The sequence below is a fragment of the Panthera tigris genome, chromosome B4 (assembly GCF_018350195.1).
Source record: "Panthera tigris isolate Pti1 chromosome B4, P.tigris_Pti1_mat1.1, whole genome shotgun sequence".
Lineage (NCBI taxonomy): Eukaryota > Metazoa > Chordata > Mammalia > Carnivora > Felidae > Panthera > Panthera tigris.
In genome coordinates, this window is record NC_056666.1 from 42,570,543 (window position 1) to 42,585,867 (window position 15,325).

General features: G+C 42.5%; 1 protein-coding gene across 6 annotated transcripts in view; it reads right to left on the bottom strand.

Moving 5' to 3' along the window:
* The window catches only part of MFAP5 (microfibril associated protein 5), a 46,176-nt gene that overhangs the window by 30,260 nt on the left and 591 nt on the right, over positions 1–15,325 (bottom strand). The window lies entirely within an intron of this gene.

The following is a 15,325-nucleotide window of genomic DNA, read 5'->3' on the forward strand; positions in this document are numbered from 1 at the left end:
ATTTGGCAGGCGGGACAAGGGGGTGGGAAGAAAAACCCAGAAGAGCGAGGGGAGTCATTGCGCAAGGACTGGAGTTCCCCTACCAGTCCTATCGGCCTTCTTTTGGGAGATTTTTCCCTATCAACTGATTGGATCGCCTGTGTGGCTCAGTCGGTTAAGTGTCCAGCTCTTGGTGTCAGCTCAGGTCATGATCTCACAGTTTGTGAGTTTGAGTCCCACATCAGGCTCTCTGTTGATAGGTTGGGGCCTGCTTGGGGAGTCTTTCACTCTCTCTGCTCCTCCCCCACTTTCTCTCTCTCTCTCTCTCTAAAATAAAACAAAAAAAAATTTTTTTAATTGTGACTGATAACATGCCAACACATCAGATTTTTAGGAATTTTATATAAAAATACCTTAAAGTTTAGCATAATTTTTTTCCATGCTTCCCATGAAGTATAACATACCCAAAAAACTTACATAGTTGGGGCGCCAAGTTGGTTCAGTTGGTAGAGCCTATGACTCTTTATCTCAGGGTTGTGAATTCAAAGCCCCACATTTGGTGTAGAGATTGCTTAAAATAAAAATTGCACAGTTGTAAAAATCCTAGTTCTTTTAATAGAGAAGACTCCATTTTCTTAGGAAATCAAAGAGCTGCTAAATACAAACACAGAATCTTTGTTTTCTTGGCAGATTACATTAAAGTTTTATGTATTATATAAAGAAGAAGCTTTGTTTAGAGTTTATTAGATCAAAAATCTAAGAAAATGTCCTTTTAGAACGCTTGGCTGGCTCAGTTCGTGGACCATGACACTCTTGATCTCAGGGGCAGGAGTTCAAGCCTGATGTTGGGTGTAGACATTACTTTAAAAAAATCGTGAAAAGTCCTTTTAACAGAGAGGAAATCAAATTCTAATTTTGTACCAGTGTACTTTTAATATCCCTTTTCAAATTAAAAAAAAAGTGTTTTTTTTAAAATATGTATTTATTTTTGAGTGAGAGAGAGAGAGACACACACACACACACACACACACACACACACAGAGCAGGGAGCAAGGGAGGGTCAGAGGGGGAGACAGAATCTGTAGCAGACTCCAGGACGCCGGGCTCCAACTCTCCAGCCATGAGATCATGACCTGAGCTGAAGTCATAAGCTTAGCTGACCGAGCCATCCAGATGTCCCAAGCCTTGCGTCTTTCATAAATCCATTTTGGCAAATACCCTCCAGAGTTAAAAAAAAAAAAAAAAAATCACATAGACACAACATACATCAACACAGATAAATTGTTAATTTTTTTAAATGTTTATTTTTGAGACAGAGACAGAGCGCTAGAGGGGGAGGGGTAGAGAGACAGAGGGAGACACAGAATAAGAAGCAGGCTCCAGGCTCTGAGCTGTCAGCACCGAGCGGGGGCTTGAACTCATAAATGGTGAGATCGTGACCTGAGCCAAAGTCACACGCTCAACCGAATGAGCCACCCACGCGCCCCTAGACACACCACGAATTTAGTACTCTGAGGAAAGACCATGTGAGGACATAGTAAGAAGGACGGTGGGGCTCAAACCCACACTGTGAGATCATGACCTGAGCCGAAGTCTGACTGAGCCACTCAGGCGCCCCAAAGCAGATGGCTTTTACTTCACTCACATGGCTAAAGCTTCTTAATGCTATTTGCTGCGATCTTCCGGAGGCCACAGGCTAGATTTGGGGCCAGGGAACTTATACAGCACTGTATCTCATTTTATTTAATAATTTATTTTTATAGCACTGTATTTTACAAAGCTTCTTCCCCCCTCCTGTTTTGTCTTCAGTCTCTGTGTTTTGGTTATCTCCTGGGTGTTTACATTTCAAAGACATGATAAGATTTACAATTTCAAGAGACAGAGAAAGAATGTAAGTTTGTGCCCTAGGCATTTTCGAATAATTGCTACTTAAATTCTTTTTGTTTTAAGGGTTGACAGCCTGGGGCATTTCATCCCTTCCCCACCCCCACCCCCTCACCGCCACAGCATCTTCTGCAGCTGTCATCACTTTCCCAGGGATTCCACCTCTTAGCATCCCAGCCAGGCCTTGTCAAAGGGCGCTCAGACCTTATTCTGTGCCCTCCTGGCCTTTGTAAATGGCACTAAGGTTACCAAATTATTACTCTGCCCTCCCACCTTGTCAGCCATGCCCGAAGCTAGCAGAGTAGTGGACAGCTTCGTGCCTTTCTCTCACCAGAACCCATCTTCCAACTCTAACTCGAGCTGCAGTCTCTAGTTGGGTACTGGGGGGGGCAGCTAAACGGCCTCCAGGAGGGGGCCAGTCCATCGCAGGAGACTATATTCCCCCTCTTTGTTGCAGCCTACGAGGCGGTTCCTTAAATAAGCACATCAAACCAGCCATTGTTTTCAGGGTGTCATCGCACTCACATGGCGATCTATAAACATCTAACATAGAAGCCACCTCTCCCAATGACACGGAAGTCAATGGCCGGTGTGGGATTTCCTACCCAGATGCGTCTTTCCCAAGGCGCATTTTTTTCTTTTTTTTTGGTCTCCTGGCTGGTGCACCAATTGTTGGTTTAAAAATTGGTCCTGTAGGTAGTAGGCAGGGAGAAGCCGAAGAGGTAGTCCTTTCCAGATCAGTAAGTGGCAGGTTTCATAAGCAAGAGAACGTACTTCTAAGGCTTGTCTGGGGTGGCCTCAGGATGAGTAGATCTGTGCACCCATTTGCCAGATCTTAGATGTTTGTATAGCGGTCTTAACTGGGTTTAGTCACATCTACTGTCCAGATGGTCTTAACACATTTGGATCTCAAGGCTGTGTTCTTGGGGCAGCTTCTGGGAATAAGAGAAGGCAAGCAGAATGCACATTACAAAGACAAGGTGAGGAAGAGGGCCCTCCAACTGTCCAGGTCCAGGTTGCCAGAAGTGAGCTCATTGGGTACCTACACCTGGTAGCTCATTGCTCCTAGGGGTTATCAGGGGCCTCCTTTGGTTTCCTCTTCTAACACTATAACTATTAACAGATAAGGTGAAGCATATTAAAATTTTTAAGAGTTTATTTTGTTTTATTTTTGTGAGGGAGAGGGCACGAGTGAGCAAGGGGCAGAGAGGGTGGGGGGAGAGAGAGAGACAGAGAAGGGGAGCTCAAGCTCACCCAAAGCGAGGCTCAAACTCACGAACCATGAGAACCGTGAGAACCTGAGCCAAAGCCTGATGCTTAACTGACAGAGCCAGCCAGGTGCCCCAAGAGTTTATTTGAACAAAAGTTTTTTGAATTGGGACAGCACCAAACCGGAAGTGGTTAGGAGTACTCTACCCACAGAACCCCTAGGAGGGGCGCACCTGGGTGGCTCAGTCGGTTTAAGCCTCCAACTTCCGCTCAGGTCTGATCTCGTCGTTTGTGAGTTCGAGACCTGCATCGGACTCTGTGCTGCTGGTAGGTCAGAACCTGGAGCCCACATCAGCTTCTGCGTCTCTCTTTTCTCTCTGTCTGACCCTCTCACACTCACACTCTCTCTCTCAAAAATAAATAAATACTAAAAAAAAAAAGAAAGAAAGAAACTCTGGGAGAGAATTTTCTAGAGAAAAGGCAAAAAGCAAGGAAATTAATTGCTTAATCACTTAAAGTTTATTTGTTTCGGATTGGCTGTCCTTAGCTTTCAATTTTGTAATCTTAAGACATTTGCAGGCTGATTTTGGTTTGCTTATGGAGAGCCTCAGTCCAATGACTCCCTTGTTTAGTGAATTTGACACATTTTATACAGATGTAGGAAGGGCTCCAGGGAAGAATTGTGAGAAAATGGGTGGTTATCAAACTTTAGCGCATCAAAAGTATTCAGTGCTCGTGAAAGATGCTTGTGTTCCTTCTTTGGGGATTTCAATTTGGTATATACGTGGTGGGGGTAAGAATCTTCACTTAGCAACTCATGGAGGTCTTACTGTGAGCTCAAGTCCCACGTTGGGCTCCACACTGGGTGTGAAGCGTACTTAAATAAGTAAGTAAGCAAGCAAGTAAATAAATAAATAAGTAAATAAATAAATAAATGCAGTCCTTCTTACTTTATCCAAATATTTCTCAGACTCCAGTGTTTTCCAGAATCCTCTGAGGATATGACTGCTAGATAAGACATAGGATGGTCAAATTAATTTGAATTTCAGATAGGTAGCAGATAAATTTTTAGTGCATCTCAAATAAGGCAATATTTGTGACATCTTAAAAAAATTTTTTTAGTGTTTAATTGAGAGAGAGAGAGAGAGAGAGTATGAGCGAGGGGAGGGACAGGGAGAAATGGAGACACAGAATCCCAAGAAGGATCTGGGCTCTGAGCTGTCAGCACAGTGCCCACCCAAAGCAGGGCTCCAACTCACGAGCTGTGAGATCATGACCTAAACCAAAGTCAGAAGCCCAACCGACTGAGCCACCCAGGTACCCCTATTTGTGACAAATCTCATCAGTTGTTTTAACTGAAATGCAAATGTCCTTTTTCTCCAACCATCACCGAATATTTTCTTCCTTTTTATTTTTTTATTTCTTTTTAATTTGAGAGAGAGCGCACGAGTGAGGTAGAGGGGAGAGTGATAGGAGGGTGGGGAGAATCTCAAGCAGATTCCATGCTCAGCATGGAGCCCAACACAGGTCTCCATCCCACGACCTTGGGATCGTGACCTGAGCCAAAATCAAGAGTCAGGTGCTCCATGGACTGAGCCACCCACGCATTTCCATCACTGAATACTTTCACATTGGTTGTTTGAATCTTCCTTGAGTCAGATACATGTGATGGCTGTCTCTTTTGTCTTTTTAGGAAATTTCAAAATATATAATCTCATGAGGAGATTCTCTTTATCACTGATTCCCTTTTTAACCTTTCCTAATCTCTCCTACCTCTAGGGTTACCTCCGTAACTTACTGGGTAACAAGAAGCTTGAGAAACTTAGAACTAATCTGCCGTACTTTTTATCTTGTTTCTTTCTTTCTCCTTTTACTTTCCCACCTGCTCCATTTTCTCTCTCCTCCTCTGCTCTCCCGTTTCCTTCTTAAGTCTGTTTCTCTGCTTTTGTCCCAGTTGTCTTTCTTGAAATTTCTACCAGGGCTTTCCCTTTTCCACTTTGTTCCCTCTTTTCTGTTTTACTCGTCCTCTTTTTCTTTCCTTCCTGCCCTCTCCCCAAGGCTTCCATGTCAAAGTTAAGCTCAGTAGGGTAAAAAAAAAAAAAAAAAAAAAAATTAAGCTTCGTAGAAACAAGTCAGGGCACTAGGAACCAGTCTGCAGTGTTGTTCCAGAAGGAGATTCTGTTCTGCCGGTCCCTTTGCTGGAGCAAGTTCTCAGTCAGGAGAAAGGAGGGCTTCAAGAAACAATTGCTTTGCCTGAGGATCTGATGGGAGGGTGATGGATAGCACTGCAGTTACGACTTGGAGAACTGCAGGAAAAGGAGGGGAACCACTGCCCGGCAGCGTGAGGGGAGGGGGTGGCTGGGAGAAAGAGCCAGTCAGGAAGAGCTTATGAAAGGGGAGGAGAATGTACTGGCTGCGTATGCCGCGTGCAAGAGACCTTTCTGCAGATATTGTGTCTTTGTGAGCTGACTGCAGAGGCCATGTGCATGCCGAATGTATGTGAATGTATGTGTTGCTGATTTCAGATCATGGGTCTGTGTGAACTGCTGACTGCAAGAAACGGGGATGTGTTGTTGAAAGGATTTTGCAGTCAGAGTGCTTGTTTGTGGTTCTGTGGTATGTGTGACTGACTTTTTGCCAAATGCACCGTTCTGATTCCAGCTCTGAAAGTTTAGTGGAAGTCTGGCTTCCTAAGCCAAGACACAACAAAGTTAGAAGGAAATTTGGGGGCAATGTGAGATGGACATGAAGAGAGCAGCAAGAGAAAAGAAAAAAGGAGATTTGAAGAAAAGGCAGAATGACAAAGCAGAAGATTGAACAATAGAAATTCCCTCCTTAGAAAAGACAGAACTTTGATAGGAGGGAGGAAAGAAAAGTAACATTCTTCCAGGTATAGGCATTATGTATCCCTAATTCTTCCTGTACCTTGGTGAGATAGTTCCTAGTTTTTCTCTTGTTTCTTTCTAGACACGGTGTATCATGACATGTATGTTACAGGTATATTTTGGCTATACCAGGGGCTATTTTAAAACTTAACAGTTAAGCAAACGGGAGCATTAACAGTTCTTAAAAGAGAAAAAAGAGGGTTTGTTTTGTTCTTGTTGTTAGATAGGAAAGCTATTGGACATAATGGAAGGACATTCAGTCTTGATCAGAGATTAATTGAACAGGATTAGAGAATTACCGTTGTGGTGACTAGAATAATAATGTGAAGTGCATGACACATTCCAAAAGCAGGGGTGTTGAAACACTCTATTGCCTCATTCCAAAGACGGTTATTGTTATTAATACAGTTGTTAACAAAATTTAATAGGGACGTACACCTGGAATGAAATATTTAAGTTAGGCTTAAGAACTTCTAGATCTAGGATAAACACAGATGCATCCTAACTTTGAACTTGGATGTGGACTGGGAGGGAAGTTTCAGTTGGGAGCATCCCAGTTTTGCTTTGTTGCCAAAACACTACATATTTTTGATGATTTCAAACTGCAGCCACTGTAATGTCTTTCTCAGCTCTTTACTCTCGTCATTCTTTAAACCTAAGTAGTTGGAAATTATCATAATTACATTTCCAATGCTACTTTTGCTCTGTTCATTAATGTCTTTTGTTTCCTTCAGCCATCTTATCCTCCTTTTCTTCCTACTAGTTGTTTTTTTCAATCTGCCTCTCTCCTTCGTTATTTCCTCCTCTCCATCATGTTTCCCTGGATTTGATTAAAATTCTCCTTCACTTCTTTCCTCACCTGTCTCTCCTTTGTCAAAATAATTATTTTTCAGGCTCGTCTTTCTCCTCATTCCTTTCTCTGGTGTCTTTGTCTCCAGCAGAGGGGGTCTGATGGTGATGGGAGGTAGGGATGAGGCCTGGGAGAAGGCAGGCTGGGAGGGGGAGGAGGAAGTGGTGTTTCAGCTGTTTCTGCCATCAGCCTATGAAAGGCCGATTTAAGCTCGCCTCTGTAAATTCCTCGCCTCCCATCCCACAGCCTTCCCCTTCAAAGAGTCTCTCTACTTTCCCACCTTAAATTCCACCTCCCTTTCTCCCCACCACATTTCTCGGGTGACATCACTTTCTGCCAGCTGTGACTGCGAGGGACACTGACCTACTTTTGCCCTCTCTGTTAGGCACTAAACCCTGGTTTCTCTGCTAAACTCTGGATTTCTGCTAACCACTTTTTGCCCCTGTGTGTCACTTGATCCTTTTTTTAAACCTCAAAACATTTCATGGTCTCCTATGAGGCTGTAGTTTTTAGTATTTAAACTTTGAGAAAAAGCATAATTATGAAAAAGCTTCTATGACTTCAGGAAATTCACTTATGATTTATATGGATGAGTGCTTTGTTAATCGAAACATAATCTCTCCATGGCTGAAGAATAACATGTATTAGTCATTTTTGAAGAATCTTCATAGGTATGCTTGGCTAATGGATTCTTTTGTGCCAAGTTCTTTGTTGTTTTTTTTTAAGAGGGAGATGAGGGGGCAAGTGAGTGAAGGGCAGAGAGAGAGAGAATCCTATGAGGGGTTGGAGGAGAGAAAGAGAGAGAGAGAGAGTTTCTCTTTTCTAGTGGGGCTCACCCGAAGTGGGACTTGAACTCACAAACTGTGAGATGATGATATGAGCCAAAGTCTGATGCTACTGAGCCACACAGGTGCCCTGTGACAAATTCTAATATATGTATTTACAAATGTTTTGCATATGACATTGGAGACATAAGCGAAAGTAGCAGGCATTGATCTATAAATAAAACTTTACATACGGTTGTCCCTGCATATCCACAGGGGATACATTCCAAGACTCCCAGTGGATGCCTGAAACCACAGATAATATTGAGGCCTATATATAAATTATGTTTTTTCCTATACATACACACCCATGATAGCATTTAATTTGCAAACTATGCACAGTAAGAGAGAGAAAACTAATAATAAAATATGCCAATTACAACAATATACTGTAATAAAAATTATGTGAATATGGTCTCTCTGGCTCAGTTGGTTGAGCGTCCGATTTTGGCTCGGGTCATGATCCTGCAGTTTGTGGGTTCAAGCCCCGCACAGGGCTCTGTGCTGACAGCTCAGAGCCTGGAGCCTGCTTCGGATTCTGTGTCTCCTTCTTACTCTTTGCCCCTCCCCTGCTCTCACTCTCTCTCCTAAAAATCATAAACTTAAAACTAACAAAAACAAGAATTTTTTTTTTTTTTAAAGCATATCAATCTGGTAAGAATAAAGGGAAAAGTAAATGTGAAAGGCGTCTGGCTCTTGATTTCAGCTCAGGTCATGATGTCAGGGTCGTGGGGTCAAGCACCATGTCAGGCTCTGCACTCAACATGGAACCTGCTTAAGACTCTCTCGCCATCTGCCGCTCTCCCCCTCTTGCACTCTCTCTCAAATACATAACACTTTTAAAAACTTTAATAAAAGGACAAAGTTAGACTCTGGAGCCCTGTTCATGAGTCTAAGTTCTTGTAGTTATCCTCAGTGCAAAGAAGCAGTGCTATTTATATCTATTCTGTCCCAATTGTTACCTGCCATATTCATTTCTTTTTCTTTCTTCTTTTTCTTTTTTTTTTTTTTAATTTTTTTTAACGCTTATTTATTTTTGAGACAGAGAGAGACAGAGCATGAACGGGGGAGGGTCAGAGAGAGGGAGACGCAGAATCTGAAACAGGCTTCGAGCTATCAGCACACAGCCCGACACGGGGCTCGAACTCACGGACCGTGAGATCACTACCTGAGCTGAAGTCGGCCGCTTAACCGACTGAGCCACCCAGGCGCCCCTCTTTCTTCTTTTTCTTTCATATTTTTAGAGTTTACTTTTGAGAGAGACCAAGCCCTTGCAGAAGCATGCATGGGCGGGCAGAGAGACAGGGAGAGCCCAGCTCTATTAGCACAGAGCCCAACGCAGGGCTTGAACCCACAAACCGTGAGATCAAGACCTGACTCAAAATCAAGAATTGGACACTTAACCGACTGAGCCACCCGGGTGCTCCTCATTTCCTTTTTATATCACTTTTGCTCTCCTGGCTTTTCAAACCTGCATTGATCACTGAGTTATTTTTTTTTTTTAACTCATCTTTGCTTTTACTTAACCTTGCTTCCATCAACTCCACCTGAATTCCCAAACTCCTTGCTTTTTTCTCTAAGTGCTTTTCAATTTAAGTTTTCTCATAACAGCATAATAAAGTCAGAAAAGAAAGTAAGCGGAAGAAAAAAGGAAAAGGAGAAATCTATACTGAGTGACACAATGGAATCACCAGACAAATCTCTAATACACACGTTTCGATCCCTCTTGCTCGGGTCCCAGAACTTCTGTGGACAGCCAGAGTAGACGACTTAGACTAAGATAGAATATCTATAACACTGACTTGCTGAGTACAGAAATGGTGAATGAAAATGTACGCAAGAGAAAATTACCACAAAAATACTTGAAACATATATAGTTATATATCTGTCCCTAGTCTCATAATAAACCTAAAATAGCTTAGAACATGCAATGTTCTCAGAACCTTTGTATGTATATGAAACAGTGTAATCTTCATAATAACCCTAAAGGACCTCAGGATCTTTTTTTTTTACAAATGAGCAAACTCAGGCACAGAGAGGCTGAGTAACTTGTCCAAACTCACACAGCTAGCAAGTGGCAGAACCAGAATTTCAATCCAAGCATCATCAAAGTACATGTTTCTGATCATTTACTCTAGCCCCTCCAAAAGCTATAAAAATGTGTTTTTTCTGCAGTTTCTCCCTACTTCTTAATACGTGGGGCTCGAACCCATAAACCATGAGATAATGACCTACGCTGAAGTTGGACCGTTACCGGACTGAGCCACCCAGGTGCCCTCAAAATTTCCTTTTTTTTTTTTTAGTTTTAAGTAATCTCTACGTCTAATGCGGGGCTCGAACTCACAGCCCTGAGAGCCAGACAGGCACCACCCACATTAAGATACTTTTTTTTTTTTTTTTTTAATGTTTTTTTATTTATTTTTGAGACAGAGAGAGACAGAGCATGAGCAGGGGAGGGGCAGAGAGAGAGAGGGAGACACAGAATCTGAAACAGGCTCCAGGCTCTGAGCTGTCAGCATAGACCCTGGGGCTCGAACTCACGGACTGTGAGATCATGACCTGAGCCGAAGTCAGATGCTCAACCGACCGAGCCACCCAGGCACCCCACTTTTTTTTTTTTTTAAGTTAGGTATTTATTTTGAGAGAAAGTGTGAGTGGGGGAGGGACAGAGAGCCAGGGGAGAGCGAGAATTTCAAGCAGGCTCTGCACCATGCCGGGCTCAATGCCTGGTTTGAACTCATGAAATGTGAGATCATGACCTGAGCTGAATTTGGATTCTTAACCGACTGAGCCATCCTGGTGCCCTCAGATTGATATACTTTTAAGATATTCCAGTGAACATGGGGTACCTGGGTGGAGTCGGTTGGGTGTCTGACTTCAGCTCAGGTCATGATCTCACAGCTAGTGAGTTTGAGCATTGCCCCGGGCTCTGTGCTGACAGCTCAGAGCCTGGAGCCTGCTTCGGATTCTTTGTCTCCCTCCTTCCCTCTCTCTCTCTCTACCCTCCTCCGCTTATGCTCTGTCTCTCTCTGTCTCAAAAATAAATAAACATTAAAAAAAAATTTTTTTTAAAGATATTCCAGGGGCGCCTGGGTGGCTCAGTCGGTTGAGCGTCTGACTTCAGCTCAGGTCATGATCTCATGGTCTGTGAGTTCGAGCCCCACGTCGGGCTCTGTGCTGACAGCTCAGAGCCCGGAGCCTGTTTCAGATCTGTGTCTCCCTCTCTCTCTGACCCCCCCTGCTCATGCTCTGTCTCTCTCTGTCTCAAAAATAAATAAACATTAAAAAAAAAATTAAAAAAAAAAAAGATATTCCAGTGAACAGAGAATCAGGAGACTCAGAAATTGCCACCAATGATTTCATCTTGTTGCCTCAATTTTCCCTTCTGTCAGAGGGGTCTAGAAATAAATAGTTTCTTAACCTTACAAAGTTGCTGGTAGTTAAAATGAGTTTGTAAATGTTAAGGCTTTAGGGCAGGGCGTCTGGCTGACTCGGTGGGTGGAGCGTGTGACCCTTGATCTCAGGGTTGTGAGGTTGAACCCAACGTTGGATGTGGAGGTTAAAAATGTGGAAGGTTTTATTTTAAAAAAACCGTTTAATGTTTATTTTTTTCTGAGAGAGAGACAGAGACAGAGTGCCAGCGGGGGAGGGCAGAGAGAGAGGGAGACACAGAATCCGAAGCAGACTCCAGGCTCTGAGCTGTCAGCACAGAGCCCCTCGCGGGGCTCAAACTCGCAGACAGCGAGATCATGACTTGAGCTGAAGTGGACACCCAACCAACTGAGCCACCCAGGCGCCCTTTTAAATAAAGGATATTTTACAAATGATTTTTCTCTAAGACATTATTCTCAAAGTCTCATGGGTCTAAGAATTATTTGGGATGTGAATTCAAAATGCAGACTCAGGGGTGATTGTCTATGCTTTGAGTTTGGCTCAAAAATACAGATATCCAGGCTGATTCAGAAGGTCAGACGTGAGGGCCAAGGAGTCTGCAATGTGAACACGCATTCCAAGTTATTCCTGAGTGGTAGAGAAAATGAAATATTCCAAACAGCCAGATACAATTAAGGAGGGGGAACCCTCCATTAATTCTCGAAGTCTTATTTTTCTTTACGCCCTTTCCTCCTGATTGAGGCAAGGTACGGTCTTCACTCCTTTTCCCCCACCTCCCATCCTCCTTTGTGTCTGGCATTGACATTTTCTTCGCGTAGTTGAAGAGGCGCTCAGTTTAATGTGTAGAAATGGAGTGGCGGAAAGGGAGGAGGGATGTGGGTGGGGAAAGGCTAGATCAGTATTTAGCTATTCTAACTGTGGAGACTGTTGTTGTCGGGCTGGTTCTAGCCGGCTGGTTCAGGGAGAGGAAGCCGTGGGGACAGCTAGAGCCTGGGCAGCTGCCCCTGCAGTTCTGTATTTGCTAGTGTAGGTTCTGATGTGACACAGACTACCTTTTCTCCACCCACATGAATTTTACAGGAATCACATCAGATATGCCGTGAGGACTACTATTTTAAGTACTGATAACAGTCCTGGATTCATTCCTGTTTACAGTTCTCCTCTTTGCTACTTGGAGGACTTTAATTTCAATCCAATCCCAGCTTGTTTTCTTGTCTCAACCCAGGAAGGAAAGATTTGCGCCAGATGGCGTCTATGTGGTACTTAAAGATTTTTGCTTGATGTGCATTCTAGAAAATATGTAAGTAATGTTTTTCTGGATGGTGGAGATAGACACCAAAGCAACACAAGTTGAATCAGAGACAGGGAATTAGTGGCACCTGGACAACTTTGTTAGGGGAGATTTTGTTTTCATCACCTCCTCACATTTTATGTGCCTTCCCCCTAGTATCTTCATATTGTCTACCAAGAACTTTTATAAGTGTTTCTTGCTGGGTACCTGGGTGGCTCAGTCAGTTGAGCATCCCACTTTGGCTCAGGTCACAACTTTGGTCTGCAAGTTTGAGATTGAGTTCGAGCCCAGCACGGGGCTGTCTGTTGTCAGCTCAGAACCCACTTCTGATCCTCTGTCCCCCTCTCTTTCTGCCCCTCTCCCCGCTCATGCTCTCTTTCTCAAAAATAAAAATATTTAAAAAAAGTGCTTCTTGCTGCAAATCTCGCTATCACATTCTAACCAGCTAATCCATTGATTCATTGAAATGTGTCTAGATAATGTGTACTGTCATATATAGTTAATTCTAATATCTCTGTTGTCTAAACCTTGGTTCAGCTTAGCTGCGTGTTAGAATTCCCCGGAGAGCCTTAAAAAATATTGGTGCCTGGATCCCAGTAACAGTTTGTACTATGACACATAGCTAAACATTGCATAACTTCTCTTTGATATTTGACTATTTTGGTATAGCCTACACACACACACACACACACAAGTATAAAAACATTTTATTTTTAAATACACTCTACACCCAACATGGGGCTCAAACTAACAACCCTGAGATTCAGAGTCACTTGGTCTACTCACTGAGCCAGCCAGCCAGCTGCCCCAATAACCAATATTTTCTGAGGACTTACTATGTAGTAGATCATATTTGAGTTACCTCAATCTCTATTTTGTGGATGAGATAACTGAGGCTTACAGAGGTTAAGCACCAATCACATGCCACTAGGAAATAAAGCTAAGATTTTAAATCAGATTTACCTGACTCCAGAGATGCTAGGTTGCTTATTATGTCTTCTCAAGGGATTCAACTGACCCCAGAGCATACTGAAGAATATTAATTTAATGGTTAAAAATGAGTGGTGCATGATTAAACCAAGATAAGCTTTAAGTAGTACTTAAAGTACTTTTTTTTAAAGTTTATTTTGAGAGTGAGAGTGGGAGGGGCAGAGAGAGATGGAGAGAGAGAGACAATCCCAAGCAGACTCTACACAGACAGCATTGAACCTGACGTGGGGCTCGAACTCACAAACTGTGAGATCATGACCTGAGCCGAAACCAAGACTCAGATATTTAACTGACCGAGCCACCCAGGTGCTCCAAAATACTTTGTTTTGTAATGTAAACTCTACCCACAACGTAAGGGTCAAGCTTAGGTCCCCAAGATCACATGCTCTATTGACTGAGCCAGCCAGGTGCCCCCAAATACTTTCAAGAATATATTGTTACCCAAAGGAGATGTGAGTCCATACCTGTCTAAATAACAACCATAAAAGCACAAAGATTATGACTGAGTCCAAGAATCTGAACCTTTCTGGACCTTGCTTTCCATTATGGAAATGCTAAAAATAATTTAAATAAAGTGAATTTGATCATTTATGTAAATATTATATACTGACAATTTAAGCCATATCCTTGGCTTTGCATTTAAGAATATACTTCTGTCTTTTATTTGTTTCTGACTACCTTAAGTGGAAACCAAAACGTTGCATACATTATGAATTTCTTTGGATGTGTCTGGCGTATAATGACAGTGCATGAAATACATAGCATTGTTTTTTGTTTTTTTTTTTAAGTGGCCAGTGAATTACTAGTCTAATATTCCCTACCCACAGTTTCAGCAATACATCCTTTTCCTGCGTGCTGCATGGTTACCTTGAATTAGGTTTCTTAACAGGACGGAAGAATAGGATAGGTAGTACTGATAATCGGTGGGGCCAGTCATACACCCTTTTCCCTCTGTCAATCACCCTGTGTATCTTTTGCCAGATTCTCATTGTGTTAGCATCTCTGTGATCAAGGTTCTCTTGATCACAAAATGCTTGTCTTCTTTGTCTTTAGGTTGAATATACTTTGCTTCAGGAGACTGAATATCAGGGTGGAAATAAAGAGCAACATCTTAGTTCTGTAGACTCCCCCCTCCCCTTTTTTTGAAGGTAGTAATAGCACATTTATTCCTGTAAACGTGTCCTTTGTGAGAACTGTTCCCTCCTAGGTTACTCTCAGTGGCAAAACAGCAGCAAACACAATAGCACTTGCTTTGTGCCAGGCGTTAAGTCTTATCAGCTAATTCACTCCTTATACCAACTCAATGAAGTAACTATTTTTGTATATTCTACAAAATACTTTTATAGTTAACTTTTGTAGTCGGGCAGATTAAGATAGAGAAGTTAGGGTACTTCAGAAGATTTAAGTAAGGGGAACTAGAACTCTGAGCAAGTCCAGAAGTTAACCACCCTATGTTTTGCTATATCTCTTAAAGGACTAAGTGAATGAAATCAGCAAAAAAGGCAGACTAAAATGGTTGGGAAAGGATTGCTGAAAAGAATTTGTTGACTTAGGCGACTCAGAATGGAATGTGATTCGTAAGAAGGCAAACTGGTTAGTTAGGACATCATTGTATCCCTCATGTGGGATCTCTAGGGGTAATAAATGACTATGGTTATTTTGGAAATGAATCCGCCAGGTACAGTCGCACGGTGATCTGTTACCTTTCGTTTCATTCTTTATGATCTAGAAAAATTAACACAGGACTAACGTAGCTGAATATATTCAGATTCATTCTTACAGCAACCTTGGAATATATTCTTAGCTTTTCATAACAAAGGCTTGGGGGGAAGTTATGAAACTAATTTGCCCCAAGGTTTATACTGGTTTCCAAGTAGCAGAGCGGGCTGTACCACACTACCCTGCCTATATGTTTAAGCCTGCATAAAGCCCTGAGCATGTATGATGTACTGTAGTTTACAAATTTGTCTTACAACCTACAGAGGCAACGTCTTCATTCCGTACACGCATAAGGACCTTA